The 14,792-nt window shown below is 51.0% G+C and overlaps 1 protein-coding gene across 1 annotated transcript in view; it reads right to left on the minus strand.

Moving 5' to 3' along the window:
• Window positions 1-14,466, minus strand: part of RPS6KA2 (ribosomal protein S6 kinase A2) — a 497,623-nt gene extending 483,157 nt beyond the window's left edge. Inside the window, exon 1 of the mRNA XM_057302622.2 lies at window positions 14,448-14,466. The gene's annotated coding sequence lies outside the window, so the exon portion shown is untranslated. The remainder of the gene's footprint in view (window positions 1-14,447) is intronic.
• Window positions 14,467-14,792: the final 326 nt, after the last annotated feature.

The following is a 14,792-nucleotide window of genomic DNA, read 5'->3' on the forward strand; positions in this document are numbered from 1 at the left end:
AAGACTTGGAACCAACCCAAATGCCCATCAATGACAGACTGGATTAAGAAAATGTGGCACATATACACCATGGAATACTATGCAGCCATAAAAAAGGATGAGTTCATGTCCTCTGAGGGACATGGATGAAGCTGGAAACCATCATTCTGAGCAAACTATCACAAGGACAGAAAACCAAACACCGCATGTTCTCACTCATAGGTGGGAATGGAGTAATGAGAACATTTGGACACACAGTGGGGAACATCACACACCAGGGCCTGTCGTGGGGTGGGGGGAGGGGGGAGGGATAGCATTAGGAGATATACCTAATGTAAATGACGAGTTAATGGGTGCAGCACATCAACATGGCACATGTATACATATGTAACAAACCTGCACGTTGTGCACATGTACCCTAGAACTTAAAGTATAAAAAAAAGAATAAATTTAACTGAGATCCCTATGTTCTACTTGCCAACAAACACCCTCCAGGAAAAGAATTAGTCCTAAAATTAAAAATAATAAAAAAAGGGCTACCCTCTTTGAGTCCCCTCCCTTTGTATGGGAGCTCTGTTTTCACCCCAACCCTTCTGGGTTGGGGACGTTGGTCTGCCTGGAGCCAGCTTCCACTTTCAATTTTCTTGGGGAAGCCAGGGGCCAAATAGAGGCAGACAGCTGTCATCCCGAACTCCCAGCATTAGCCAGTTGAGATCATGGTGCAGCCAGAAGTCTCTCCTCAACAGTTGCCCATGCATGCACCCCTACCTTTCCTTCTGACCCATACATCCTGGGTCCCAACCACGACTTTCTTGAAAGTGTAGCCCCAAAATTCTCCTTACCTCTGAATCTTCTTCCTCTGATCCCTGCCTCCTAGGTACTAATGGTTCAGACTTTCATTTCCTCTAGCAAGTTGTAACTCCAAAGGGATCTAAGGAAGCTCTACGCTGTGTTCTTAGGCATCTAGGCTACAAACCCAGGAAGTGTTATCCCTGGTGTCCCACCCGATTTAAGTATACAGCTCTCGACATGGGCAGTTATGTTGGACCCGTTCCCCACCACCCTTGCCAGGGCCCCAAATTTGTAATGGCTAAGAGAAGGCGAGAGATGGAGGAGAGAGAGAGACAGAGGAGGGAGAGAGAGAGAGAGAGACAGAGGAGAGAGAGAGAGAAAGAGGGAGTCAAAGAGAAAAAAACAGAGAAAGATAGAAATAGTAAAAAACAGTGTGCCCTATTCCTTTAAAAGCCAGGGTAAATTTAAAACCTGTAATTGATAATTGAAGGTCTTCTCCATGACCCTATAACACTCCAATACTACCTTGTTGTTAGTGTAAACAAGGGCGTAGCCTGAAAACAGAGACTGCTAACAACCAGGAGCCTTCCCATCAAAATTCCTCAACTCAGTGACCTGCAGATGGCCCAAATGCATTCAGTCTGTAGCAGCAACTGCTTTGCTAACAGAAGAAAGCAGAAAAGTGACTTTTAGAGGAAACCTCATTGTGAGCACACCTAATCAGTTCAGAATTATTCTAAGTCAAAAAAGCAAAAAGGTAGCGTACTAACTCAAAAATCTTAAAGCATGGGGCTATTCTCTTAGAAAAAGGTAATTTAACACCAACCACTGATAATCCCATTAACCCAGCAGATTTCCCAACAGAGGATTTAAATCTTAATTACCATACAAAGGTCCGACCAGATCTAGGAGGAACTCCCTTCAGGACCGGACAGTAGATGGTTCTTCCCTGGTGATTGAGGAAAAAACCACAATAGGCATTCAGTAATTGGTAGGGAGACTCTTGTGGAAGCAGTTAGAAAAATTGCTTAATAATTGGTCTCCTCAAATGTGCGAGCCGTTTGCACTCAGCCAAGCCTTAAAGTACTCACAGAATCAAAAAAGACTATCTCAATCCTGACTCAAAAGGTTATCTACACCCTCTCTGAAATGAATTTGCATAAGAACTGTTGTTTATGGGAATGCATCTTGATGGGGCAGCTGGGTTGTTATGAAATACTCAGGAACCCAGCCCAGCTCTAGGACTCACCCCTGAGCACAAAGGCAATGTTGGGTACGCTGGTAAAGGACCACTAGAATCCAGCAGCCCGGACCCCTTTCTTTGTGGTCAAGAAAGGCAGGAAAAGGGTGCAAGACTGCTACTTCGGTGAGCATAACTAATCCGATAAGCCGAGGTCCATGGGTGGTTACGCACCCTGGAAAGGAATAAGCATTAGGACCACAGCGGACGCTCTAAGATTAATGCACATCGGAAAATGACTAGGGGTGCTGGCATCCCTCAGTTCTTTTTTCAGATAGGAAATGTTCCGTCCAAGGCAAAAATGCCCCTAAGATGTATTCTGGAGAATTGGGACCAATTTGACCCTCAGGCACTAAGAAAGAAATGACTCATTTTCTTCCGCAGTACCGCCTGGCCACGATATCCTCTTCAAGGGGGAGAAACCTGGCCTCTGGAGGGAAGTATAAATTATAACACCATCTTACAGCTAGACCTCTTTTGTAAAAAAGAAGGCAACTGGAGTGAAGTGCCATATGTACAAACTTTCTTTTCATTAAGAGACAACTCGCAATTATGTAAAAAGTGTGATTTATGCCCTACAAGAAGCCTTCAGAGTCTACCTCCCTACCCCACCATCCCCCCAACTCCTCCCCCAACTAATAAGGACCCCCTTTGAACCCAAACGGTCCAAAAGGAGATAGACAAAGGGGTAAACAATGAATCAAAGGTGCCAATATTCCCCGATTATGCCCCCTCCAAGCAGTAAGAGGAGGAGAATTCATCCCAGCCAGAGTGCATGTACCTTTTTCTCTCTCGGACTTAAAGCAAATTAAAATAGACCTAGGTAAATTCTCAGATAACCCTGATGGCTATATTGATGTTTTACAGGGGTTAGGACAATCCTTCGATCTGATATGGAGAGATATAATGTTACTGCTAAATCAGACGTTAACCCCAAATGAGAGAAGTGCCACCATAACTGCAGCCCGAGAGTTTGGTGATCTCTGGTATCTCAGTCAGGTCAATGATAGGATGATAACAGAGGAAAGAGAATGATTCCCCACAGGCCAGCAGGCAGTTCCCAGTGTAGACCCTCATTGGGATGCAGAATCAGAACATGGAGATTGGTGCTGCAGACATTTGCTAACTTGTGTGCTGGAAGGACTAAGGAAAACCAGGAAGAAGCCTACAAATTTTTCAATGATGTCCACTATAACACAGGGAAAGGAAGAAAATCCTACTGCTTTTCTGGAGAGACTAAGGGAGGCATTGAGGAAGCATACCTCTCTGTCACCTGACTCTATTGAAGGCCAACTAATCTTAAAGGATAAGTTTATCACTCAGTCAGCTGCAGACATTAGAAAAAAACTTCAAAAGTCCGCCTTAGGCCCAGAGCAAAACTTAGAAACCCTATTGAACTTGGCAACCTCGGTTTTTTATAATAGAGATCAGGAGGAGCAGGCGGAACAGGACAAACGGGATTTAAAAAGGCCACTGCTTTAGTCATGGCCCTCAGGCAAGCGGACTTTGGAGGCTCTGGAAAAGGAAAAGCTGGGAAAATCGAATGCCTAATAGGGCTTGCTTCCAGTGCGGTCTACAAGGACACGTTAAAAAGGATCATCCAAGTAGAAATAAGCTGCCTCCTCGTCCATGCCCATTATGTCAAGGGAATCACTAGAAGGCCCACTGCCCCAGGGGATGAAGGTCCTCTGAGTCAGAAGCCACTAACCAGATGATCCAGCAGCAGGACTGAGGGTACCGGGGCAAGCACCAGCCCACGCCATTACCCTCACAGAGCCCCGGGTATGCTTGACCATTGAGGGCCAGGAGGTTAACTGTCTCCTGGACACTGGTGCGGCCTTCTCAGTCTTACTCTCCTGTCCCGGACAACTGTCCTCCAGATCTGTCACTCTCCGAGGGGTCCTAGGACAGCCAGTCATTAGATACTTCTCCCAGCCACTAAGTTGTGACTGGGGAACTTTACTCTTTTCTCATGCTTTTCCAATTATGCCTGAAAGCTCCACTCCCTTGTTAGGGAAAGACATTCTAGCAAAAGCAGGGGCCATTATACACCTGAACATAGGAGAAGGAACACCCATTTGTTGTCCCTGCTTGAGGAAGGAATTAATCCTGAAGTCTGGGCAACAGAAGGACAATATGGACGAGCAAAGAATGCCCATCCTGTTCTAGTTAAACTAAAGGATTCCGCCTCCTTTCCCTACCAAAGGCAGTACTCCCTTAGACCTGAGGCCCAACAAGGACTCCAAAAGATTGTTAAGGACCTAAAAGCCCAAGGCCTAGTAAAACCATGCAGTAGCCCCTGCAATACTCCAATTTTAGGAGTAGAGAAACCCAACAGACAGTGGAGGTTTGCACAAGATCTCAGGATTATCAATGAGGCCATTGTCCCTCTATACCCAGCTGTACCTAACCCTTATACTCTGCTTTCCCAAAAGCAGAGGAAGCAGAGTGGTTTAAAGTCCTGGACCTTAAGAATGCCTTTTTCTGCATCCCTGTACATCCTGACTCTCAATTCTTGTTTGCCTTTGAAGATCCTTCAAACACAACCTGTCAACTCACCTGGACTGTTTTACCCCAAGGGTTCAGGGATAGCCCCCATCTATTTGGCCAGGCATTAGCCCAAGACTTGAGCCAATTCTCATACCTGGACACTCTTGTCCTTCAGTACATGGATGATTTACTTTTAGTCGCCCGTTCAGAAACCTTGTGCCATCAAGCCACCCAAGAACTCTGAAATTTCCTCACTACCTGTGGCTACAAGGTTTCCAAACCAAAGGCTCGGCTCTGCTCACAGCAGATTAAATACTGAGGGCTAAAATTATCCAAAGGCACCAGGGCCCTCAGTGAGGAACGTATCCAGTCTATACTGGCTTATCCTCATCCCAAAACCCTAAAGCAACTAAGAGGGTTCCTTGGCATAACAGGTTTCTGCCAAAAACAGATTCCCAGGTACGGCAAAATAGCCAGACCATTATATACACGAATTAAGGAAATTCAGAAAGCCAATACCTATTTAGTAAGATGGACACCTGAACAGAAGTGGCTTTTCAGGCCCTAAAGAAGGCCCTAACCCAAGCCCCAGTGTTCAGCTTGCCAACAGGGCAAGATTTTTCTTTATATGCCACAGAAAAAACAGGAATCGCTCTAGGAGTCCTTACACAGGTCCGAGGGATGAGCTTGCAACCCATGGCATACCTGAATAAGGAAATTGATGTAGTGGCAAAGGGTTGGCCTCATTGTTTATGGGTAGTGGCGGCAGTAGCAGTATTAGTGTCTGAAGCAGTTAAAATAATACAGGGAAGAGATCTCACTGTATGGACACCTCATGACGTGAATGGCATGCTCACTGCTAAAGGAGACTTGTGGCTGTCAGACAACTGTTTACTTAACTATCAGGCTCTATTACTTGAAAGGCCAGTACTGTTAACCCAGCCACATTTCTTCCAGACAATGAAGAAAAGATAGAACATAACTGTCAAGTAATTCCTCAAACCTGTGCTGCTCGAGGGGACATTTTAGAGGTTCCCTTCACTGATCCCGACCTCAACTTGTATACTGATGGAAGTTCCCTTGTAGAAAAAGGACTTCGAAAAGTGGGCTATGCGGTGGTCAGTGATAACGGAATACTTGAAAATAATCCCCTCACTCCAGGAACTAGTGCCCAGCTGGCAGAACTAATAGCCCTCACTCGGGCACTAGAATTGGGAGAAGGAAAAAGGGTAAATATATATACAGACTCTAAGTATGCTTACCTAGTCCTCCATGCCCACACAGCACTATGGAAAGAAAGGGAATTCCTAACTTCCGAGGAAACACCTTTCAAACATCAGGAAGCCATTAGGAGATTATTATTGGCTGTACAGAAACCTAAAGAGGTGGCAGTCTTACACTGCCAGGGTCATCAGAAAGGAAAGGAAAAGGAAATAGAAGGGAACCACCAAGCGGATATTAAAGCCAAAAGAGCCACAAGGCAGGACACTCCATTAGAAATGCTTATAGAAGGACCCCTAGTATGGGGTAATCCACTCCAGGAAACCAAGCCCCAGTACTCAGAAGAAGAAATAGAATGGGGAGCCTCACAAGGACATAGTTTCCTCCCCTCAGCATGGCTAGCCACCGAAGAAGGAAAAATACTTTTGTCTGCAGCTAACTAATGAAATTACTTAAAACCCTTCACCAAACCTTTCACTTAGGCATTGATAACACCTATCAGATGGCCAGATCATTATTTACTGGACCAGGCCTTTTCAAAACTATCAAGCAGATAGTCAGGGCCTGTAAACTGTGCCAAAGAAATAATCCCCTGCCCTGCAGGCCATTCATTTCAATGTCTGTATCTTTAACCTCCTTGTTAAGTTTGTCTCTTCCAGAATCAAAGCTGTAAAACTACAAATCGTTCTTCAAATGGCGCCCCAGATGCAGTCCATGACTAAGATCTACCATGGACCCCTGGACCGGCCTGCTAGCCCATGCTCTGATGTTAATGACATTGAAGGCACCCCTCCCGAGGAAATCTCAACTGCACAACCCCTACTATTCCCGCAGGAAGCAGTTAGAGCGGTTGTCGGCCAACCTCCCCAGCAGCACTTGGGTTTTCCTGTTGAGAGGGGGGACTGAGAGACAGGACTAGCTGGATTTTCTAGGCCGACTAAGAATCCCTAAGCCTAGCTGGGAAGGTGATGGCTTCCACCTTTAAACACGGGGCTTGCAACTTAGCTCACATCCCACCAATCAGATAGTAAAGAGAGCTCACTAAAATGCTAATTATGCAAAAACATGAGGTAAAGAAATAGCCAATCATCTATTGCCTGAGAGCACAGCAGGAGGGACAATGATCAGGACATGAACCCAGGCATTTGAGCTAGCGAATGCTACCCTCTTTGGGTCCCCTCCCTTTGTATGGGAGCTCTGTTTTCACTATTAAATCTTGCAACTGCAAAATAAATAAATAAAATAAAAAAGTGTCTGCTGAAGGTCTACCTGCTGTGTAAGAAAAGAAAACACAATATCGACAACATTCTTCCATTTGCATCATTATCGCTCATTTACTTCTAAAAGGATGGCCTCTGCTTGGAGGGAAAAAATGGGCAATTGAAGCAGAGTTAAAGCATCGTTAGGGCAATACGCCTCTGTCTTTTTAAAGCCTTGGGCTTGTGAGGCTCACTGGTAGGAGATAAAATGTGATGTGAGCACTCAGACACCCCCAAACACAGACAGGAACGACAAACACTGGCATTGAGTAAGTGCTCTAACACCCAAACTCAGGACCACGCCGTACCTGTACATGTTACCTTATTTGGAAATAGGATCTTTCAGATTTAGCAAGATAAAGGAATACTGCACACGGGTGGGCCCTAAGCCAATGATTGGTGTCCTAATGAGAACAGAGAAATTTGAACACACTTGGGGCAGAATGCCAGGTGAACACACACAGGAACAATGCCACGGGAACGCACACAACGGGGAGAACGCCATGTGAACACACAGAGGGGAGAACGCCAGGTGAACGCACATGGAGGAGAGAACGCCGGGTGAACGCACAGAGGGGCGAGAATGCCAGGTGAACGCACACAGGGGAGAACGCCGGAGGAACGCACACAGAGGGGAGAACGCCAGGAGAACGCACACAGAGAGGAGAACGCCGGGTGAACGCACACAGTGGGGAGAATGCCGGGTGAATGCACAAAATGAGGAGAAAGTTGGGTGAACGCACAGAGCTGGGAGAACGTGGGGTGAACGCACACAGCGGGGAGAATGCCGGGTGAACGCACACAGGGGGGAGAACGCCGGGTGAACGCACACAGGAGGGAGAACGCCCAGTGAACGCACAGAGGGGAGAACGCCTGGTGAACGTACACAGGTGGGCGAACGCCGGGTGAACGCACACAGCAGGAAGAACGCCGGGTGAACGCACAGGGGAAAGAACGCCAGCTGAACGCACATCCAGCATCGAGTCCCAAAGTGATTATGACCTAAGCAGCCAGCCAGGGCTTTACCCTGATATGGAATCAACATTTTGCCCCTTGTCCCCCCAATTCCTGTGTTGAAATTCTAATCCCAAGGTGCTGGTATTAACACCTTGGGATTAGAATTTCAACACAGAAGAGAACCTCCAGTGAGCGCACAGAGAGAAGAACGCCACAGGAACGCACAGTGGGGAGAATGCCATGTGAAGGCACAAAGAACGGAGAACGCTGCGTGAACGCACACACGTGGGGGAGAAAGCCAGGGGAACGCACAGAGTAAATAGAACGCCGTGGGAACGCACAGGAAAGAGAACGCCACGGGAACACACCGGGGGAGAACGCCAGGAGAACACACTGAGGAGAGAACTCCGCGTGAACACAATGCGGGAGAACTCCAGGTCAACGCACGGAGAGGAGAACGCCTGCTGAATGCACGGGGTTGGAGAACGCCGGTGAACGCACGGGGGAGAGAACGCCACGTGAACACACGGGGGAGACGCCACACGAACACACAGAAGGGAGAATGCCGGGTGAACACACACGGGGGAGAACGCCCGCGCGAACGCACAGGGTAGAGAATTCCGGGTGAAGGCACAGGAGGGAAACGGCGCACGAACGCTCAGCGGGGAGAACGCCTGGTGAATGCACGGGAGGGAGAAGGCCAGGTGAACGCACAGGGGGAAAACGCCGCGCTAAAGCACACGGGAAATAACGCTGAGCGAACACACAGGTGGGAGAACGTCGCACGAACGCACAGCGTGGAGAACGCGACGTGAACGCACACGGGGAAGAACACTGCGCGAACGCACAGCGGGGAGAACGCCACTTGAACGCACAGTGAGGGCAGAATGCCGCGTTGAACACACAGAGGGGAGAACAACCCGCGAACGCATAAAGGGGAGAACGCAGCGTGAAAGCACACAGCGGGGAGAACGCCAGGGGAACGCAAAGAGTAAAGAGAATGCCTTGGGAACGCACAGGAGAGAGAACGCAACCTGAACACACGGTGGGGGCTGGAGGAAGAACGTCGGGAGATCACACAGGGAGGAGAACGCCGGGTGAACGCACAAGAGGGAAAACGCCTGGTGAACGCGCAAAGGAGAAAGCCAGGTGAACGCACAGGGAGAACGCCAAGTGAACGCACTGAGGGGAGAACGCCGCACAACCGCACAGGTAGGAGAAAGCCATGTGAACGCACAAAGGAGAATGCTGAGTGAACGCACACAAGGCCGAGAACGCCAGGGGAACGCACACAGTAAAGAGAACACCGAGAACGCCGTGGGAACGCACAGGAGAGAGAACGCCACGTGAACACATGAGGGAGAACGCCGCGGGAACACACAGAAGGGCGAATGCCCGGCGAACGCACAGAGGGGAGAACGCCAGGGGAAAACGCACGGGGGAGAACGCTGCGCGATCACACAGCGGGGAGAACACCGGGTAAACACACACTGGGGAAAACACCGCGTGAACGCATAGAGGGGAGAACCCCGGGTGAACACACAGAGGGGAGAGCTCCGTGTGAACACAAAGGGAGGAGAACGCCTGGTGAGCACACACGGGAGAGAACACCGCGCAGACGCACAAGGGGGAGAATGCCTGGTGAACGTACAGCGGGAGGGGAGAACGCTGGTGAACGCACAGCGGGGAAAACGCCATGTGAACGCACAAAGGAAGGAGAACGCCAGGTGAACTCATACAGGGGGTAGGAACGCCAGAGGAAAGCACACAGTAAAGAGAAGGCCGTGGGAACGCGCAGGGGAGAGAACGCCGGGAGAACACAGAGGGAGGAAAATGCCAGGTGAACGCACAAGGGGGAAAACGCCTGGTGAACGCACAAAGGAGAAAGCCAGGTGAACGCACAAGCAGCAGAACGCCAAGTGAACGCACCGAGGGGAGAATGCTGCGCCAACACACACGGGAAACACAACCGCGCGAGCACGCAGTGGGGAGAACGGCACGCGAACGCTCAGCAAGAAGAACGTAAGTTGAACGGACAGCGGGGAGAACGCCGCCCTAACACACACGGGAAATAACGACGCGTGAACACACAGCAGGGAGAACGCCGCGTGAAAGCACAGGGGGGAGAACGCCGCGTGAACACACAGGGGAAATAGCGCCGTGTGAACACAGCGGGGAGAACGCCGCGTGAAAGCACACATGGGAAATAACGCCGCGCGAACACACAGCGGGGAGAACGCCACGTGAAAGCACAGGGGGGAGAACGCCGCGTGAACACACACGGGAAATAACGCCGCGTGAACACACAGGGGGAAGAACGTCACAGGGACGCACAGTGGGGAAACGCCATGTGAACGCACAAAGAAAGAACGCCACGTAAACTCGCACACGCGGGGAGAACGCCGGGGAAACGCACACAGTAAAGAGAACGCGGTTTGAACGCACAGGGGAGAGAACGCCACGTGAACACACAGAAGGGAGAACACCTGGTGAAGGCACAGGGGGAGAACGCCCAGCGAACGCACAGGGTGGAGAATGCCATGTGAACGCACAAAGAAAGGAGAACCCCTGGTGAACGCACACAGGAGAAAGAATGCCGAGGAAGGCACAGAGTAAAGAGACCGCCGTGGGAACGCACAGGGGAGAGAACGCCACGTGAACACATGGGGAGAACGCCGCGGGAACACACAGAAGGGCGACCGCCTGCTGGATGCACAGAGGGGAGAACGCCAGGGGAACACACACAGGGGAGAACGCCGGGTAAATACACACTGGGGAGAACGCTGGGCGATCGCACAGGGTGGAGAACGCCGGGTAAATACACACTGGGGAGAACGCTGTGCGATCGCATAGAGGGAAGAACGCCGGGTGAACACACAGGGTGCGTTCTTCCATCATGCGGCTGCGCCTGAGTCTCTGAGTCTACTCTGGCTTAGAAGGCTGCCTGATTCGCAAATTGTTTATTGCTCAATTACATGCTTTTAAATTTAATTCAGCTAAAGTGTTTCTTTTCTCACGGCCCACCCACTAGATGTGGCTCTGTCACTGGTGCTGGCCAGTGGGGCGTGGAGGGACCGGTGTCCTTCCCAGCACAGACACAAGGAAGCGGCTGTGCCTTCTCCACACTCGTCTCCCTGACTCTTGGCTACAGCTGTAAACCCAGGGTTAGATTCAGGGGCCTGTGACCTCCAATGGGAAAACAACTGCATCTTTATTTGTACCTCATATTTAGTATTTCCATCAATTATGAGTGTAGGCAAAAAAGCACAGTAGCTTCAGCAGGACTGGTGTTTTGCTGGCAGTACAAAACATTTTCATATCCTATTCCTTGCTGTCCTGTGTTTTCTTTAATGTGTTAAAAAATCTTATTCTGAGACCATCAGGCCACTGGAAGGGGTTCATGGCACAGAAAAAGATGCAGCCCAGCAATAAGGTGAAGGAGAGATGACGGAGCCACTGGACACAAGAAGCCTTGCACCCTGAGTCACCCCGTGGAGCACTGACGAGCCTCGGCTCCTGATTCATTATGCGGAGTGCTGCCTAGTACCAGGAGCAACAGCACTGGACAGGGACATGAGGAAGAAATAAAACTTCCAGAGCGTGAAGCTAGTGAAATGATGGGATGTGTTTATCACAGGGCTAGCATCATCCTAACCAGCATGGAGACATGCAGGGCTGTGAACGGGAGCCTAGAGCTGCAAATTAGACAAGCCTGGGCCAGGAGACCTTTTGCAGGCTGCAAAGCTGCTCTCTCCTTTGCCTCCTCTGTATCTCAAAGGACCTGGGGTGGTGAAGGGAGTTGTGGGCCGACCTGAGTCAGGCTGAACAGGCCGTTCCTTCAGCAGATTCCTCAAGCTCTGCCCTGGCCCCTTCCTCGGCCCACCCCAGCTTGCCCTCCAAGGGGTATTATCACTGTGACCCTCGTCTCCTCCTCCTGTTCAGGCTTTGCCTTGGCAGCGCAGCAGTGCCCCTCTGCAAAGGGGTCTCGCACGCTGTTCAGCAGCTCTCTTCCCACCACAATGATGGGCAGCCAGATCCCAACTGGAACTCCGCGACATCCCAGGAATGTGAATACCAGTGGAATCCGGATAGCAGGGTGTGACCAAGGCACAGTGGGTGAGAACCAGAGCTTGGCTAGCAGGCAGGGGTTCAGCTGCTTCCTGACCTGTGCCCTGGCACCTCTGACCTGGCTGGGGCTTCTCAGGCAGTGACCACTGCTGAAACTTTGAGACCCCAACATGTGTGGGAGCATTTCTAAGCCTTCCTTGCATGGACACACTCCTCCCTAACGCTGTCCCATTTTCCAGACAGGGTCTCACCCACCCCGCACTGCTGCCCCCAGTGCTTTGATTCAGCCCCTCAGCTGTGAATGGAGTTGGTTCCTCATATGAGATCTCGATAAGACTATGGTGGGAGTCGGCGTAGAGCAGGGAAAGCCTGGACTTTCTGCCAGAAGGTCGGGGTGGGGCAGTGCAGGCCACGGCACCTCCCGGCTCTGTGCACGGGGTGGGCCACCCCAACCGGGCTCCTCACACTTCACGGCATGCAGCAGCCTCCTGGGCCCTGGGAACATGCAGACTCTGAGCAGCAAGACTGCGCAGGACCCGACATTTGCATTTCTAAACAGCTCCCAGGGGACGCCAATGCTGTGGGCCGAGGCCCACGCTGGAGGAACACCGGCCAGTGGGCAGCTTTGGGTGAACTTTAGAGTGGGTGGAAGCACAGCTGCCCCGCCTGCCCCCACGGCTGCTGCGCGATCAGGAAACACAGCACACTCCTAAGTGAGTCGTCACCATGGTGACTTTTGGATTCCCACTGCCAGTTCCTGTGGAGTCAGAGAGATCTTAGCTCAGAAGTGCTGACAGCAGGGGCTGGCTGGCCACTGGCCACATGGGAAGAGGAGAAAGGCAGCAGGAGCCACCATGAAGCAAATGAGCTACAAGACGCCGCTCCGTCTGATTTCCCGCCACAGCTCCCAACACAGGTGAAATGGCTCAGAACAGCTCAGCATGTCCTACTGAGGGGCAGGAAGGATGCTGAGGAAATCCCAGGCAGCAGTCTCAGCTGGGATGTAATTTGAGGGAGAAAAAGTTGTGTTGCTTGCGGTTTCTTCCTTGCTCCTTGCAGGTTATATTTGAAATGAATGTCAGAGCCATGCAGCCGCTGCCAACTAATTCCCAGCTAAGAAGGTAAACACCAGCATCACCTGGGTCTTCTGGTCTACCTGATTCTGCAGCTCAGAGGGAACCATGCAGCTGGCAAAAATGACAGCGAGGGCAGGACTATGACCCAATTAAAGGAATGTGAGTTAAAACATGGGGAGCCAAACACCCAAATTCCAGCCTGATCCTAACTGGATGTAGGCATTAAACCCTTATGCTGTCATTCCCACCACTGAGTAGAAAGTGTGGCACGTGGCTTTGTATCACTGTAAATATGATTCTATTTTACTGGCCTTCAGCCTCCCTCCTTTTGCTCACAGCCTTTACTGCAGCCAGCAGAGAGGGGCATTGCCTCCAGCACAGCCCAAGCGAGCTGGCTTTCCTTGGAGGCTCAAAAGGGCTCCCTGTCTCCTGCACACTCACATGGCTTCTGCTGCTGGACACGCACATAAAAGCATGTTTGTGAAGCCTTGCGTGGAATCCACAGCAGAGGTGCAAGGAGATCCAGGGGTCTTGACCTCCTGAGATTCTTTGGGGCAGCAGGGGTCGGGCGTTGTATAGAGATATTTACGTTTTTTCCATTCTGGAAACCACAGACACAGTGGGAGGGGGAGATTCTCTGGTCAAGAAATGAAATAGAATGGAGAAGCAGAGAGAAGAGGAAAGAGGAAGCTGGGTGGTACCAGGTCTCCCTGAAGAGGGATAGGGCGGCTGGGTGGTACTAGGTCTCCCTGAAGAGGGATGAGGGGCTGCGTGGTGCCGGGTCTCCCTGTGCTCCACACAGCCCCTGTGCTCACAGCACTGTGTGTATCCCCTTCGAGAGCCATGGGAGGTGTGTGGCTTCTCTGAAAGGCAGGAAGCGGCAGGGACCACATTTCTCCTGTCACCCGGGTATTCCCAACCCCTGGCTCACTGCTTCTCCCCCAGAGCAGGAACTCTGCAAACAGTTGCTGAATAAACAAGTGAACCAATGAATGAAATAAAGGTGAGACCCAATGGGAAATGCAAGAGTTGCCAGGAACAGCAGGAGGACCACACTCCTGGGAGATCTCCCACGCCATGAATTATACCACCACACACCCACACGCATGCTGCCCGCACTGTGGAAGCATAGCACAACCCTGTGTATGGAGCACACACCCCTCCAGAACACAACTCCATGTGTGGGAGCACACTCCCTTCCAGAGCACAACTCTGTGTGTGGGAAAACACACCCCTCCGGAACACAACTCCATGTGTGGGAACACCCCTCTGGAACACAGCTCCACACTCACCCCTCCAGAACACAACTCTGTGTGTGGGAATACACACCCCTCCGGAACACAGCTCCGTGTGTGGAGCACTCACCCCTCCGGAGCTCCTGTACTTTTCCCTTTAGGCCATATAGGACGCTGGTCAAAGAATTTCCATCCAGGAACCAGCTAGGACTCCCAGGGTCTCTTCAGGCCTTTCCCACTGCCTTCCCATCATCCCCAGCAGAACACCCGTGGTCCTGCAGCCCCGCAGCCTGCAGTCACGCTCTGTCCTCCCACTCAGCAGCATGAGGGACAAATTCTAAATTTCTGCAGCAGGCCTTTGTTCCCGCCAGCACCGGGCTGTGTTTGCCTTTTCGTGCCTCGCATGCTTTCAGGCCTGAGTCCTCTGGCTTCTTTCCCCACACTCTCTCCTCTGACCACCAGTTCCCTGCCTCTA

The sequence above is a fragment of the Pan paniscus genome, chromosome 5 (assembly GCF_029289425.2).
Source record: "Pan paniscus chromosome 5, NHGRI_mPanPan1-v2.0_pri, whole genome shotgun sequence".
Lineage (NCBI taxonomy): Eukaryota > Metazoa > Chordata > Mammalia > Primates > Hominidae > Pan > Pan paniscus.